Source organism: Arvicanthis niloticus, chromosome 2 (assembly GCF_011762505.2).
Source record: "Arvicanthis niloticus isolate mArvNil1 chromosome 2, mArvNil1.pat.X, whole genome shotgun sequence".
NCBI classification, from domain to species: domain Eukaryota; kingdom Metazoa; phylum Chordata; class Mammalia; order Rodentia; family Muridae; genus Arvicanthis; species Arvicanthis niloticus.
The window spans coordinates 47,170,320-47,187,535 of NC_047659.1; the positions used below are offsets into that span (position 1 = coordinate 47,170,320).

Here is a 17,216-nt window from a genome sequence, read left to right on the forward strand (position 1 = left end):
CTCCCCATCTGTGAAAAACGACATCTCACAGTGTTGTGGTGTCAAACTGAGTGAAAAAATGTGTCCTGTGTATTTTATCAACTTTAACTCTCATACTTCCTCCTACAAACTAAAATCCTCTCTGAAGTTGTGATGGCATCCTGGGGTATGTCTAGGTTTTATGTGGCCTGGACTTTATATTATTTGGAAGAAGAAAGTTAGAAATGATATAAATACAGTACTCATGTATTAAATCCCCCCTCCCATCTTAGAAAACAACATAAACTATAGAATCAAAATTAGGCAACAACGTATTTGTTTAAATAAAGAATCACAACAAAATTACAATTTTAAAAAGGGGCACAGAAATCACAAATAATACAAACTACTCCCTTTCCCAATACCTCATGATATGTAAAAAATTAACTGTGTGGCCAACTTCTGCAGTGTCTCTGTAGTCCTTTGCTTTGGTCAAAGCCGTTTCAATAACAATGAACTTATTATGTCATTTTTCTATCAAGAGAATAATCATACCGTTCAGCTATCGCTATGGTTGATGGAAAGTTGTATTTTCCTATTGATAATTTAAGATGATGTTCTCCAACTTAATAACTTATTTATGTCAGTGTCATAGAAACTGCCAAAATAAGGTTGCTAAGTTGGGAAAAATCTCTTTTTCCAACATAATATTTTTATTGATTGTTTAGGAATTTTACATCATGTATCTCAATTACACTCACTCCCCAGTCCTCCCAGGGCCATGAGCCCTTATGACCTCCCCTGCAAAAAAGAAGGAGGAGGAGAAGAAGAAAAAGAAGGAGGAAGGTGAGAAGGACGAGGAGGAGGAGGAGAAAAAGAAAGAGGAGAAGGATGAAGAAAGAAAAAAAGAGGAAGAGAAGGATGATGATGATACCACTACTGCTACTAATAATAATAATAATTCCAGTTTGTGTTGCCTATATACTCACTAGAGCATGGTCAGCCCCTTAAAGAAAACTGAGTCCTTTCCCACCCCCACTCCCGTCAGAAGCCATCAATTGTGGAAAGCTACACTTCAGCCTCCTTATCACAGTTTTAAAGAGTTCCCTTCTATGGCTTCCCATCTAGGCTGTTCCTTTGGGGATTAGGGTTGAGGGTAGGGATTGTCATAGAAGCCTTTCATGTCCCTCTTTCTCAACTGTGATTCTCCAGTCATTGAAACCCCTGCAGAAGTAGCTTTCTTGCTACTTGCCTGTAGCAGCATGGATCATAGACTTGTTTGCAGAAATTTTTCTGGAGTTTCTTTTGTATGTGATCCGTGAGGTTTAGCGGATGGTCCCGCAGACTGACTTCCGACTCAAACCTCATTTCTTTTCTCCTACCCTGACATACTCTTTACATGAGCACAATGGGGCATGTTTATACTGGTCACAACCCTCAGTCTTACACCTGAGGACCTGGCTGCAGGAGAGTTAATGTGGTGGAGGATAGATAAGCAAGAAGCAATTTTATACCAGAATAACCAGAAGTAGCTACAGTGCAGACATAACTGTGACCACATGAACTTGTCCCCAGGATGAACTAAATGTGTCCCTGTTACTCTCCCCCAACAACTTCCCCTTTATATATAGGATCCCCTGCTTTGCCCATGGTCTCTCCAGTGCCACTGAAGACAAGCAGAAGTATACCAGAGGGGAAGTCAGCATGGAAAGAGACTGTGGTCCAATAGAGAGAAGCAAAAATAGCTTCTGCAAATTTCACAAAAAGATAGTCACGTGACTACACTAGTAAGGGACTTTGTGCTTTAAGCTCTTTCAGCTTACAGGCAATGCACTGTGGTGGGCACTTAGAATTAACTGGTAATGTGTTTGTTTTTATGACAAAAAGTAATGAATCAGTTATAACTGATAGCAACTTAGAGTTTACAGAAGTCATGGCAAGAGCGGCACACAGTGCCAGAACCTTAGCAATTATACCTGCAATCTGGAGCTCCTGCAGTGGTAGGGACTGTGCCCTTCAAGGGTGTTATTGAAGAATCAGCTCTCTATAAATTGGTATGCCATTAGTTTGCCTATAAAATTTTTACATTGCTGTTTTTGAATTCACGGATCTTAGTTCAAGGTCAATAGAAAACGATTGACGGGTAAGCAGCGAATGCCCAGGGGCAGAAGATGTGCTATTGCTTGGTTAGTGGTCGATGATAATGTACTGGCTTCCAGCTAATCACAAACAAGGCAAGCCAGGAAGCAGGAAAGGCAAAGCCAAAGGAACAGCATGACAAAATGAAGGACACTGTACTGAGGATGCCTGAGTTCGGTGCAGCAAAGGAGAAACTTCCAGAATGATCTTGCTGCCCATCATCTCCCTGAAGGGAACGTGCAACCTGGCCTTCTGACCAGCTGCCGTGCTCGGTGAGGTCAACCCGTTCCATCATCCTTCCCTCCCTATCTTCTGCCTTTCCCTCCATTTCACCTACAGGTTCTAGCTAGTTCAGTTGTCATATTTGGCAGAAGCAAAAGGATCTCGTTGCTTGTTAATGGCGTTGGACCTTCTGCTTTCAAGGCTATTCCTGTGTATAAACATCAGGAGTCTGGGTGCTTGAAATACACTTGCAAAGCTGATTTCCCATCAGCCTTGGAGGCGTGTGCATTTCCTTCCTCTGGCCCCAATTTAGATCTGTTGTAGTCTTGGAGGCCTTTACATGTTTCACTTGGGACTGTGTGGCTCCTGCTAGTAAATGTTACAACTCCTTTCACCCCACTTGGGTCAAGCTGTGTCTCAGAGGAGACTTAAGTATGGTGGTGCTATTTTATGAACAAGTTATAGAAATTGTGAATAGTTAAAATGCGTTCTAGAATAAGCAAGGAAATGACCAAAATAATGAGGTGTAATGAAAAAGGAAGCCTGTTTCAATAGCTGACGGGGGGGGGGGGGGGGGGGGGGCCGAGTTGGTGTGCCTGTAATCTGATTTTGTAACAATCATTTTCCCTAAAGTAATTTGGATGCTATGTTGGTTTGATTACCATGATTTCCTGTTTAGAACACAGATATCTCCTGATATGTCCCCAACAGTGTGTTTCTGGAAATGACCCCCACCAATTACATTAGCTCTTATTCCTTTGGTCTCTATGTGGTTCACTAGACAGGAACCAGGCTGCTCAAGTGTACATCCCAGATAACATGGGCACTAGGGAGAAACTATTTACAATGTCCTTGTGGTGTTACGCACTGTGGAGGCAAGTTCAGCAGAGGCACAGGATGCTGTGGAAGATCTGGTGTAGGCGTATTTTCTATACTATACATCTTGGGGTGGCAGGGTGTTTAGCCTCCTCTTAGCACCCCTTGCTCTGTGTGAATCTGTCAGGAAAGTTAAACACTCCAAGACTGTATTTAAAGGATGTGTGGCAGAGGCCTAGGGAACTCCCCAGGAGAGGCTTGCTTTCCCAGCACCTGTCTAGAGTTGATAGCAGTGTCCAGCTGCACAAGTCAAACTGGCATTTAAGAATCACCTGCTTCTCTGGAGTCAGATTCAACTTTCTACTCGAATTGGACTTTGAAAGGGGGCAAGAGAGTGGACATGGTGGTGATACATGCCTGAATCCTGGCACTCACGGGGCCCAATACTAACAAAAAAGGGGGTGAAGACAATGCCTGGCTTGAGCCTTGCTATGTAGCCCAGAGTGACCCAGAACTTCTGGTGATCCCCCTGCCTCAGCCTCCTACATGCTAGGATTACAGGCAAATGTCACCACACGTGGATCCGCTTCTTTTTTCTTAAGTAAAAATTAGTGTCCTCTCAGCTGAGCATTGAAAACAAAACAAAACAATGGTAAGGACAGGCCTATCAATAAAAGCCAACTTCTTACAGTGTCTGGTTCCTCCAGATACGTGGAAGAAACGGAGGAGTAAATTGCCAGAGTCATCCTACAAGAGTGCAGAGCCACAGGGAACTAGGGCCCCAGGGAGTAGCTACACAGAGCTCATTTGGCACATCCTTCAGTAGTTCAAGTATCACCACCCACCCCACCTGGCCCCCATTTGAGAAAGAGAGGGTCATTTGCAGCAAGACAACAGACTCACAAGTTTTAATTTCTCCTCTGTTTCATAAAAGCATGTGATGTGAAACCATTTTAATGAAATAACTGTTGGATTTCAGGAGTTCATTACTCGGGGCCAGAAAGCCGGGAGCTGCCCAGGTGCCTAAGGATGAGATGGGCAGGGGTCTGGCTGCTCACGAGGCTTTGGTAGTTATCACCTGAAGCTGAATTCTTTATCCCTCAGGCCATGCTTGTCAAGCCTGAAACAGAAGCAAATGTGAGTGGCATAGCCAGGAGTCACAGCCTCAAGTGACTGCCTGTGGGCTCCTGAGGGAGACTTTATGCTGCAGGGTGCATTGTCTGAGCCCAGAGTGCAGTGTCTTGTCTGAGGCCACCAGAGAGTCAAACTAGATCTGCTGGGCTTGGAAGCCAACTGTTGTGGAGTAGGTGAGACTTCGTGTCTCTGGATCTGGCTGAACCCAAGGAGTCTATATGTAGGCAATCACTGTACTCAACCTCTGATTGTTACATATTTCAAGATAACTGGAAGCATCTGAGGTTTCCCAGAACATAGGAATGATTGATGTTTGATGAGGTAGAAATGCCAATTACCCTGATTTGATCAGATGCATGGCATGCATGTATCAAATTAACATAATGCACCCCATAAATATGTACAAATATTTGTATTAATTAAAAGAAAAGAGTTCTCACCCGTGAATGAGTGGGATCCTTGCTGTGCCCTCACCTCCTTCTCCAGGGGCTGTTGCTGTTGATGGCAGCTGCTACATTTCTTTGGAGAGTAAGGACCAAGGGTGTGGACTGTATCAGCCTTGTCCCTAAGCCTGTGTCCCTTGACTGCTAGAATCCCAACAAACTACATTTTGTTGAACTATCATTGCTTCAGCTGACAAATGGGAATCCGAGTGTTGATTTTGGAACACTTGCTAGGATGATTAGATGAAATAAGGCCCACAATATACTCTTACCATCCCTGGCCAAAAGAAGACATGCTCATTTTGGCTATGGGGAAATATTATTTGCCCAACAGTCTGAAGTTTGTCAATAAGAGCTTGGCATGTGAATCTTTGCTAAAGGCGACCATGGAACATAGCACAGCCCTCAATTTTATCTATCTATCTATCTATCTATCTATCTATCTATTGATAAAAAGTCTTTCTGCATAACAGCCCTGGCGCGCGCACACACACACACACACACACACACACACAAAGTTTTTTTGAAGCAATACTTGCCCTTACATGCAAAGTGCTCTGTAACTTTCTCAACCATTGGATGTGACTGTCAGCTAGTTTGAGTTGAGAAATACCTAAGACATTAGCAAAGCATAACCGTGGATGTGTCTGTCCAGGAATGATTGGCATGTAGGACAGCAAGTGAGAGAAGGTCGGTTAGAGTGGGGGGGGGGGGCATTGTTCAACAGGGTGGGGCCTTGATGGAACAAGAGCAACACAGGGAGACAGCCCACTCTGCTCTCTCTGCTGTCTATGGGGTCATGGGGTGAGCTATGTGCTCAATGCTTCATTGTGGCTCTCGGTTTCCATGGACCCGAGCTGATCACGCTGTCCTCTGAAGCCACAAGTCAATCTCCCCCCGCCCTCCTTAAGTTGGCACTCTCCGTGTTTGGTTTGGTTACAACAATGGAAAGCTAATGGTGAACTGATTTTGATGGCTGCTTATAGATGGTAGCCTCAGTTTGAAAGGCAATGACTGACCAGTGCTATGATCAAGGCTGGTTTGAGCCTTTGAGAAGATAGCACTGTAGGGAGGAGCCACTCTGATGGCAGAGTGGGCCAGGGACTAGTTTTCCTGCTCTAAAAGGTGAGGGGCGGGTATTTGTCTTTATGATCTGGTACACTGTATTGTACACGTGTTCCAGGATGCAGACCAGCACCTTGGGTGGCACTGAATATGGTAATGTATGTAATCTGCCAATCTCAAACCTGGCATCATAGGCCATGGGGAGAGGAAGGACCCAAGCTCCAGCTAACACCGTGATCGCTGAACTCATTAATGTGAAGCTGCCCTGCGAGTGGACTTTCTTCTAGAAGACAAGACACCTTAGTTCTCATAGGTGCTTCATTTAGTCAGAGTGACAGTTCAAGTGACAGGCAGCTTTCGATATCCCTTGCCTCTGGAATATGTGCTATGTGTTTTCAACGTTGAATCACCTGGGAACCAGGAGAATCAAAGCAAATTAAAGTCAATTAATTGCCCCCTTAGATTAATATTTGCTTAGATTCACATCCTGTGAGTGGGATGTTTTCCTGTTGTTTTTGTAAACTGTGGAATGGCTGATCTGATCCCCATTTTCTCCCAGGACTGGGAATTGAACCTAAGACCTTATGCATGTTAGACAAGTGTTCTACCATTGAGCTAGGTCCCTAGCCCTGTTTTTACTTTTTATTTTGATAGAAGATCTCACTAAGTTACCCAGGCTGGACTTGAACTCATGTTGGTAGCTCAAATGGGCCTTGTGATTCTCCTGCCTTGACCTACCAAATATCTGGGATTATTGACCTGTACCCCCAGGTTTAGCTGACTGAACTGATGTTAACTAATGCAACAAGTAGTTTAGGCTGTGTGACCCCAGCAAGTTACCTAATCTCTCTGTATCTCCGTTTCATATTTTTATAAACATAGAGTTGTAGATAGAGATCATGGTCATACCTTCATTTTATAATGCTACAGGGTATAATGTTTGAGTAAGGTTTCAGAGGAAAAGGTTTCTTTACAAAGTTATTGCGTCTATTATTGTCACTTTAATATTTGAGTAGGAAGTTTCAGTTGGAAGGTAGTGATGTCCTGAGGTTTGATGGAACTGGGCTACCAAGTTGAGACCTGAATTTAGGCCGTGGCTTTACTGTTTGGTGACCACAAAACCTTGCAGGTTGCGTTCTCTCCTGGGTAAAGTGACCTTGGATACAGTTTATCCTCTATGATTGTGTTTGTGCTTCTGTAAGATGGAGATAGTATTGACTGCTTTTCAGAGTGGTACGAGCGAATTCAGCAGAGTAGACAGAGCTATGCACCGACTGCCTGGCTTGCTGAAATGGATTAGCTGCAGTCAGGAAGCAGGTGTTCAGCTGTCCTTCTCCTTTTTATTCAGCCCAGGACCTGTGGATGGTGCCACCCACATTTAGGATGGGGCTTTATTTAGCCCAGCCTAGAAACTCACAGGGACACCCAGAGGTTTATCTCCTTGGTGACTCTAGAGCCTATCAAGTTGACAGTCAACAGTAACCATCATATGGTGCAAACCAAAGTGTGCATTTAGCTCCTGAAATTGTATGCTGTTGTTTTAACAAACCCAGAAACCCTTCAGGAGCTGAATCTATTCAAGGGGGAATGAGTGTGCGCCTTAATGAAGCTCTCTGACCCTCTCTCTCTTTTCTCCACAGCCTCTAGTACCTGAGGAATTGTTTTTGCTGGGTTGCCCATTATTCTATGCTAGAACTTTCCAACCTTGCTAATTAATAGCTTCTGTTGTTTCTTTGCGGGGGAAAGTGGGCACATGGCTTGCAGAGCACAGATATGAGTTTGGGCTTAGCTACCTAATATGAGCTTTCTCTTGGCAAAACCTACATTTCCACTTAAATAGAGTGTTGGTTCAGAAATCCCAGTGGCTTTTTGTAGAGAATTAAATAGAAATAAATGCATTGGTCCATTGTCCTTGAATGTGATCTGCTTTTAAAATAAGTTTGAGGCCCACTGTGTTGGCACACACCTTTATTTAGTCCCAGCATTCTGGAGGCAGAGGTGGGTGAATCTCTGTAACTTTGAGTCCGGCGTGGTGTGTTTAGTGAGTTCCAGGACAGCCCGGGCTGTCTGTTAGAGAGGTCCTATCTCAGAAAACTAAAATATTAAAAATTAAAATAAAATACGATTTGAATATTCAGCATTGCAAATTAATGTATGAACTCACGCTTCCTGCTTTTCCTCTCAACATAAAATTCTATGGCTCTTACTCATGGTTCTAATCTGAAGTACCAAGAAATCAAATGATTTCTCTACACTGGTGTCTCCTACAATCTGCCATAGAGCTGGGCCGATACCTGGCCTCTCCTAATGAGTATTCCATATGTGTCTAAAAATAGACCATTATCGAATGCTTTCTATCAGATTCTGATTGGGCAGCAGCGTGAGTCTCAACTGCTCTTCCTTCCCTCTCCTCTGATTTTAAATGATCTCTGACATTCAGGATGTGGTAAGTCGACTGTGTTCAGAGTTCAGAGTTGTGAACACAATTTTCCAACATAAGACGAGCTAGAAATATCTCTTTCAGACAAAACATGGAAATCCTACGAACCGGTGCGAATTCTCTTTGAGTTTCCCTCTCCTCCGCCTCAGGAAGTGCACCTTGCACCTGGGGTCTCCCACACTGGCTTCTGGGGCTGGTGCTGAACCATCACCATGGCAACGTACTTCCCCCAGACCCACAGAACGGTGGCCAGCCAGCTCTGGTTTCTCTTTGTTGAAAGTAAGTGACCACTAGGGCCCAGAAGCCCGTGACCCCGCTCATCCCGGCTTTGTTTTGCCCAGAGTCTTTTGTGCAAAGAGGAAACCCAGAATTCGAATGCTTGCTCCATGCTGTGCTGGCACAGCGAGCTGCAAAATAAACCACCACTCCTTTCTCTGAAGCAGCTGGAATGGAGCACTTTTAATGGTAGGGGAGTCTGGCCAACATAGGCCTGGGATGAGACAGGATCATCATTTTTGAATCCTGGTTTGGGGAGACAGTGCTTCTTGTCTGCTCTCATGTGTGGAGTTGCCGCTCCTGGCAGACGGCCGCTGGGTTGAAAGTGTTCCCATGGTACACATCCTGCGCTCAGGGCATGCTGCCTGCAAGGCCTGGCAAAGCCAGCATCTTTCCAAAACTCATGCACACAAGGCTGATTTGTCATTCATTCTGCAAAAGTCACGGGGGCGGGTGGAGGGTTCTATTTAATAACAACGTGAATTAAAATAGATCCCCGAACGCGAGTGTATTAATGAGTCCTTGGCTGCCAATGGCACAGTACCACAGACAGAATGAGTTTTAACAATAAGGGGTTTGTTTGGGCTCGTGATTCTGGAAGAGCAAGGTCGAGGGCCTCCATGGGGGATGACCCGCTTGTTAAAGAATACCAAGGTGGTACCAAGGGCATTGTATAGTAAGAGATGGGGCAAGGGAGGGGGAGAGAACGAGAGAGAATATGTAACTATCTTCTTGCTCCTTTCTCTCCCCCTGTAAAGCCTCCAGGATTCAACAGTGGAAGCTCTGGCTCCAGCCCTTTAACTAGTCTCTACTCATGACCCAGAAACCTGATCTCTAAATACCAGTCAGATTGTCACTATCCTCGGGGTGTTAGTTTTGTTCTCTCTCTCTCTCTCTCTCTCTCTCTCTCTCTCTCTCTCTCTCTCTCTCTTTCTCTCTCTCTCTCTGTCTGTCTCTCTCTGTCTCTGTTCATTTTGCTTGGGATCACACCCAGGGCCTCACACATGATAAGTGAGTGTTCCATTGCTTCTAAGCTTCTCCCAAAGTCCCCGCTCCCTCTTCATATCTCAACACAGGGACCCAAGTGTGATACAAGAAGCATTGAAGGACATACACAAAACGTCCTCTAAATCACGGCAGCACACTCGTAACCATGTTTGTTTTTCACTGAGGAAGGTTTGCCACTGGCTACAGAGAGAGAGGTTGACACTTGCGAAGGCTTCATCATTAGGCAGGCGCATGGCATGCTTACAGCAAGCCTATGAGGTAGCCACTAGCTTTGCCCAAGCCCACTGACCTTTGGGAGCTGTGACAGGCAGTGATGGCGGTGGTTGCTGACCTTGACAGGCAGCAAGAAAGAGGCTTCAGGGATGGTACTAGGCCTTCACACCCCCACCCTCAGAATTTCATCACTTCTACGGGGTATGACTACTATGTTTATAACCTCCGTGAGATGGATGAGCAACTGAGGTGCTAAAGGTAACTTGCCTAATGTCACATAAGAACTACTGGGGGTGGGGAGGAACACTAGAGGGATAGCTCATTGGTTAGGAGTGCGTATTGCTTTTTCAGAGGACTCAAGTTCAATTTCCAGCACCTACATCAGTCAGCTCACAGCAGTCTGTAATCCCAGCTCCAGGAGAGCAGATGCCTCTGGCTTCCATTGGCACCTGCTCTCACAGACACAGGCACAGGCACAGGCACAGGCACAGGCACAGGCACAGGCACAGACAGACATACACATACGCCCACATAATTTGAAATAAATAACTATTAGGGAAATTCAATGATAAATCTCAGTCTGAATCCCAGATTTGTGCTTCTTGGGCCAGCTCAGTGAATGAAGGTGCTTGCTGCCAAGTCTGACTCCCTAAGTGAGTTCTATCCCCAGAACCCAGATGATGGAAAAAAAGAACCAACTGTCATAGGTTGTCTTCTGGGCGTAGTGGCTCATGATTTTTAACCCCAGCATACCAGGCAGAGGTAGGTAGATCTCTGTGAGTTCAAGGCCAGCCTGATCTACATAGTGAGTTCCAGGACACCCAGAGCTGCAAAATGAGACCCTGTCTCAAAAAAAACAAATAAACAAACAACAACAACAAAGAAAACCAAAGAAAAATTAAAGAATAATAATAAATATGGAGTGCAGATGTTATTGGTTCACCTACCAGGAGGCTGAGATATTGTTTCCTGGTCAGCACTGTAACAGCATTCAGTATCTGCGCCTTGTAGTGAGAAGCCAGGAGTGGACACTGGGGTAGATGCCAACAGTTCTTCCATATTGCTCTTGACCAGTGAGTGAACAGGACACACAGTTGACCGTGTGGTGACAGAGGGGAGATTTGCACTCTGTCCAACTGCAACCTGAGCACAAGTGGGCTGTGTTCTTAGGCCCTCCTCGGAGTTTCCTTGCTGTCCTTTCTCCATGTCATAAGCTTCTTGGAGTCTCCATGGCTGTGTTTACTTCTCCTGTATCTAGAAAGGATCACTCTGAGGCTTCATTTTCAGTCATCTCCAAAATGCAAGGTTGCCTTGTGGGCGGGGAAGCTCTGTGCATGGAGGCTTGGCTGGGCCTCCAGCTCTTCTCTCATCTGAGACACTTTTGGCCGGCACCTTCTCCGTGTTCCTTGAATCCCCCCAGGGTGTTCCCACCGCCTCCCTCGAGTGCCTCCATTCTTGTCCCTCTAGCTCCATTCAGTGTTACTGTAACAGAATACCACTGAGTAATTTCTAATGAAAATAAATTTATGTCTCTGTTCTGGAGGCTGGGAAGCCAAGTGCACCAGGCTGGCATCTGTCAGGGCCTGTGGCTGCATCTTAAGATGGAGAGACAAAGCTGTGTGAAACAACGAGAGGAAACAGGACAAATCTCTCAGCTTTCCCAGAAACCTATTCTTGGGTAATGACCTTTATTCATTCATGAGGGCAGAGTCTTTGTGATTTAATCACATCTTTGTAAAATTTGTTTATAATACTAATATTAATTAGTACACAATATATTATGATATAACTATGATGATGATGATTACTATTGAGATAAGGTCTCTCTAAGTAGCTCTAACGGGCCCAAAATTCAGAGATTCACCTGCCTCTGCTCCCCCAGAAGGCCCAGTGGTAGGAACAAATGCACCACCATACTTAACCTAGTCCTTTTTTTCCCCTCTAAGACAGGGAGGGTTTCTCTGTGTAGCCCTGGCTGCTCTAGAACTTGATCTGTAGATCAGACTGGCCTTGAACTCAAAGATCTGCCTGCCTCTGCCTTCCGAGCTGGGACGATCACATCTAACACCTAATCCCTTCTTAGTATTACTACAGTAGTGGGGCTGGAGAGATGGATCATTGGTTAAGAGTGCTGGCTACTCTTCCAGAGGACCTAGATTTAATTCCCAGCACCCTCACGCTGGTTCACAACTGTCTGTAACTCCAGTTCCGTGGAGCCTGATGGCCTCTTCTGACCTCTGTAGGGACCAAGCATGCACATGGTGCACATACATATGATCAGGCAAACACTCAGGTGCAGCAAATTGAAAAAAAAATTACTGTTGCAGTGGTGTTGGAATACCAGCGAGTTTTGGAGGGACATTCAAGCCACAGCACAAATTACAGAATACACAGGCTCCTTTCTTGTCGGGGTCTTTGTGTTTAAGGAGACATTAAGTTTTACTTTATATCAGGTCTTCTGTAAACTGGAGTCTACCCATAACCATGTCTTCACAGTTATATTACAAAGACACCATTGTTTTGAATCCTGGACAGATTGGTTTGTGCATCACCTGCCAACTATACAAATGAGATGTAAAAGCTTGACACACAAAGCATGTCAAAAGACAAGCAGCCTTGGCAGTTACTGGAAGTTACTAGAAGGGTCTTGAGAATCAGAGTCTGAAGCATTACAAGGTCCTCAGACACACTACTGCCCTGATAGAGGACTCTGGAGCTGTAGGCTTTCCCATTGGCAAATGTGAATCCAAGCAATTAACCCCTGTGTCTACTAATGACTTACGCTGCTTGCTTTAGAAGAAACCAAATCCCAGCACTTGGAAGGCAGAGGCAGGTAGATCTCTGTGAGTTCAGGGCTAGCCTGGTCTACATGAGTTTCAAGAGAGGCAGAGCTACATAGTGAGACTTCTGACTCAAAAAGAAGATAAGGAAGAGGAAGAAGAGGAGGAGGGGGAAGAAGAGGAAACGAAAAGGAGAAGGAAGAAGGGGAAGAGGAAAAGTAGAGGAAGAAGAGGAGGAAGAAGAGGAGGAGAAGGAAGAGAAGTTAGGAGGAAGATGAGAAAAAGAAGCAGGAGGAAGAAGGGGAGAAGGAGAAAAAGAAGAAGGAGGAGGACGAGCAGGAGGAGAAGGAGGGGGAGGAGAAAAAGAAGAAGGAAGAGGAAGAGCAGGAGGAGGAGGAGGAGGAGAAGGAGAAGGAGGAAGGAGGAGGAATCTAGGGAAAGAGTGCAAGTGACAACCAGATCCTGAAGTGAATAATTAGTTTGCAGCAGTCTTGCTTGTGCTCCCTGCTTCTCTGGTGCCTCATGCAGATGTCAACTATTCGTCAGTCAGTCCGCTGATTGACAGACTAGAAAAAGGGACCAGGCAAAAAAAGATAAGAATTCTCATACTTAGCTTCCTTTTAAGGATTCCCTGGAGAAATGAGCCAAATCAGTTGCACTTAAGTCTCCAAGTTGTAAGCCAAACATGCTTGACATTTTGGGTTCCCGTAATTGGCTAGTTTTGCTAAGAGACTCCCCAAAGCACCATTGGCTAAACAATGATTTCAGTCTGAGGATACAGTCTAGGTTTAAAAGCCAACTCATGACTCACTTTAGATAGTAAAAGCTGAGGGCTGGGGGCTGCATTCACAATCTCTTTATTGTAGGATCCTCTATAGCTCAGACACCTGGAAGAATAACCGCTGATATTTATCTCTGTGATCCCAGCCTTACACTGTGGAACACAACAAAGAATTTCATTTGGCATTTAAAAGATACTCCCAGTTTATATTTAGGTACTCCCAGGTTGGAGAGGCTGCTCAGTAGTTAATAACACTGGCTGCTCTTCCAGAAGACCTGGATTCGATTCCCAGCACCCACGTAGCAGGTCACTCTTGTCTGTCATTCCAGTCCCAGGGGCTCCACTACTCTCACACAGACATACATGCAGGCAAGACACCAATGCACTTAAAATTAAAAAACAAAACAAAACCTCTGTCCTTTGCCCCGCCACAGAGACTCTCCAAGAGGTTTTTAAACTCCAGTTGGCTTCAGGCCACAGTAGCCATAGGATCTGACAACCTGGATACACACCCAACCTTTCCAGCTCTGCAGGGTTGGAAAATGCACTGTCCTTTCTGCTATTCTATGATGGAGGGACTGCATGAGAGGAAGCAGTGTCTCTGTGTGATGTCACACAGAAAAGGCCCACAACACCTGAACACGTGGCTCACTTTTTATTTTACAGTAGAGGACATGAAGAACAAGAGTGAAGAACTCACCGGGCAATGGTGGCGCACGCCTTTAATCCCAGCACTTGGGAGGCAGAGGCAGGCAGGATTTCTGAGTTCAAGGCCAGCCTGGTCTACAGAGTGAGTTCCAGGACAGCCAGGGCTACACATAGAAACCCTGTCTCGAAGAAAAAAAAAAAAAAAAAAAAAAAAAGAGTGAAGAACTCTCTGCTGCAGGTCCCATCATCGGTGGCTACTTGCCTACCATCTTGAGGCAGCTCTGTTCCTATGGGGCCCAGTCAGGATTAACAGCAAGAACAGAATTGGTCCCTGAGTGTTTCTTGCTGGTTGATCTCCCTCTGCTCTCTAGCCCCTGACTGACAGCCTGGTCTGCAAGACAGTAGAGAGACAAAGACGGCCATCTTTGCTGCTATGCATAGAAGAGCACTTTTGCCCTCTATTTTTTTTTATTTTAATATATATGTTCTGATTACAGTTTGTCTTTTCCCAACTCCTCCCAGATCCTTTCCTTTTTCCTCCCCCACCCAAATTTACAGTCTTTCTTCTCATTAGAAAACAAACAGGCATATAAAAAATAATAATAAGATAAAATAAAAACAAACTGGAATAGCACAAAGCAAACAGAAGAAAAGGAGCCAAAGAAAAAGCATGAGAACCACACATGTTCACCCACACAGAAGTCCCATAAAAACACAACGCTCAAAGTCATAATATACGTGCAAAAGACCTGCAAAGTAAACAACAACAACAACACCCTGACAGAGCACTGTGGGACAAAGAACACCCAAAAAATGCCGTTGAGTTTGATTTGTGTTGGTCATCTGTCCAGTCCAGCTGGACAATCAAGTGGGACCCTTAGACCCTGTGGAGAGGACTGAGATGCGGGAGAAAATAAGGAGGCACAGCAAGTCAAGACGTCTGATCAAGCTGGCAAAGATTTTATTGTTCACACAGGTTATATTCTCTGAAAACAGGATATGGGGAGGGGCAGGAAAGGAAAGAGGGCTTTGCAGGTGGAGGAAGCTAGCTGCAGCTGTGGGGTCTAACTAAGTTATACCTGTTGTTCTCACAAAGCCTTGCCATTACCAGGGGTTCTAAAAACATCTATCTAGCAGGATGTTGGCTAAATCTAGAGATCAGGAGGAAGGGTTACTAAGGTGGGTTGCTATGAGACCTTGTTTGAAGTTCTGAGAACTGACAAGTGAATCATGGAAGGTAAGCAGAAAGAAGAATAGTAGATAGGAGAACCAAGGGTGAGTGTTTGCCAAGAGTAAGGCCTCGCCATGGCTTCCCACAGTCATCTACTGCTGGGCATGGGGCCTGCCCTTAAGAGTGGTTTGTATACCCAGTGAGATTCTGCTGGAGAGAGCTACTTTTTCCCTTGTGAACATTCATCACTTGGAGATAGCTTCTGGGTTAGGGGTGGGGCCTGTGTCCGCGTCCCCTCTCAGTGCTGGGAACCCACCTGGCTTAGACCCATGCAGGCCCCGTGCACGCTGTTACAGGCTGTGTGAATGTGTCAGTTCTGTATTTACAGCGTCTTGTTTTCTTGGACTCCTCCAGCCCCTCTGGCTCTTACACTCTTCCCAACTCCTTCAGCAGAGCATTTTGAAGTCAATAATCTCAAAGCTGCTCCCACTACCTCCCCAGCATTTTGATAAGTCCTCCCACCACTATACTTCTTTCCCAAGATTAACTAATTAATCCTCACTGAGTACCCCAGAGATGAAATTAAAGCTAATTCTTTCACACATGTGAAGCATCTTTTAGGTAAAGATTATTAACCCTGCCTGATGCATTTGTCTCCTTTGACAACAGCACATGTTTCTGAGATGACAAGGAAAGTATTCATTACTATTTCAAAAATCAGGAGCAAAGAAGAAAAAGTTGCCCCCTAGGATACAGAGGAAGAGTTGGAGTTAGCTGAGCAGGGATGGGCTGACGAGATAATCCCAGAACACATCTGGACCTCCAGGTGCGCTAAGAAGAGGGAGTGTGGAGGAAGAGGCAGAGGAACAGGCCTGGCTACTAAGGCTATGGGATGATAGTTCTGGTAAAATCAAGGCAAAGGCAGAGGGTGACTTCTCTCTACCTTGCTGGGCAGTCAATTGACTTTTCTTGACTGGGCTGCTCAGATGGCAGCCACTGAGCTGCAGCTGGGAAAACTATGTTATAATGCTGTTATCTCAGTGGCTTCGTGAAGGGGGGTGTGATTGGTCATCCTGGAGACTTCTCCCTTGACATCCAACAGCAGTTGTTGGAAACCTCCAGTTATCAGGGAGGACAGCACTGCAGCTGACCTCCATCCTGAGTGATGGCTGCGACTGGAGCTCCAAGACCTCCACCCAGGTCTGGTATCTGCTTACCAAGCAGAGGGACATAGCTTCCTCTGGGTCTCTTGGGACAGAAATGTCATAGGACACTCCTGCTAGCCATGAGTTTAAGGACTAGAAGGAGAGGAACTTTGCCCTTTGTAGGGGTGTAAGATGAGATCACCTGTGCCTGGCTTCCAACTGAAGCTCCAGAACAAACACATGAGCCTGATATCTACAGACACCTCTGCCAGCCCTCTCTCCCCCTTCCATTGGAAGCTGGCTTCCCATAGTCATCACACTGGGGAGGGGCTGCCAATCTAGGACTGTCATCTCCAGTTCTTTCCCTCCCCTGGTCCCACAGTTGGGCACATAGCTCTAGAAAGGCTATGGAGCTCTTTATGTGGGATGTGATTTTGAGAAAGAATCTTTTAGAGTTGAGATCTATTTGTGTGTGTGTGTGTGTGTGTGTGTGTGTGTGTGTGTGGTGATAGTTATAATTATAGCTATATATATGGCCAACATATTGGTTTTTTTGCCTGATGCTCATAATTTTTTGTTGTCTTTGTTGAATGACATTTTTAATGTTGATCAGTCTTTATGATTTAGACAGAGACTATGGAATCTACTAAAACCCGCCCCTTGTTCTTAAAGTAGAATGTGGTTACTGTAGTAGGGTATACAGCCCAGAAAAGATCGGAGTTCTCACTAAGGTCATTAGCTGGTTAGTGAACCAGAGGTTTCATGAAGACATAGTATTTGTGATATTCTTCTCTAAGGCCAAAGCAAAGAGTTACCATTAGGATCTCAATTTTATATAATAGAAACCCAGGGTCCTCTTCAAGTCATCTCTGCCCATGGCTCCTCTGTTGTGCCACTGTGCCGAGAGAGAGAGAGAGAGAGAGAGAGAGAGAGAGAGAGAGAGAGAGAGAGAGAGGTCCTGCTCAAGGACTAAAATG

At 45.2% G+C, this 17,216-nt stretch overlaps 1 long non-coding RNA gene across 2 annotated transcripts in view; it reads left to right on the forward strand.

Moving 5' to 3' along the window:
• The first annotated feature begins 2,204 nt into the window (after positions 1-2,204).
• LOC117703694 (uncharacterized) overlaps positions 2,205-17,216 on the forward strand; it is a 29,236-nt gene continuing 14,224 nt past the window's right edge. For both annotated transcript variants that reach the window (XR_004606185.2, XR_004606186.2), the window contains exon 1: positions 2,205-2,369. This is a non-coding gene — a long non-coding RNA (uncharacterized LOC117703694). The remainder of the gene's footprint in view (positions 2,370-17,216) is intronic.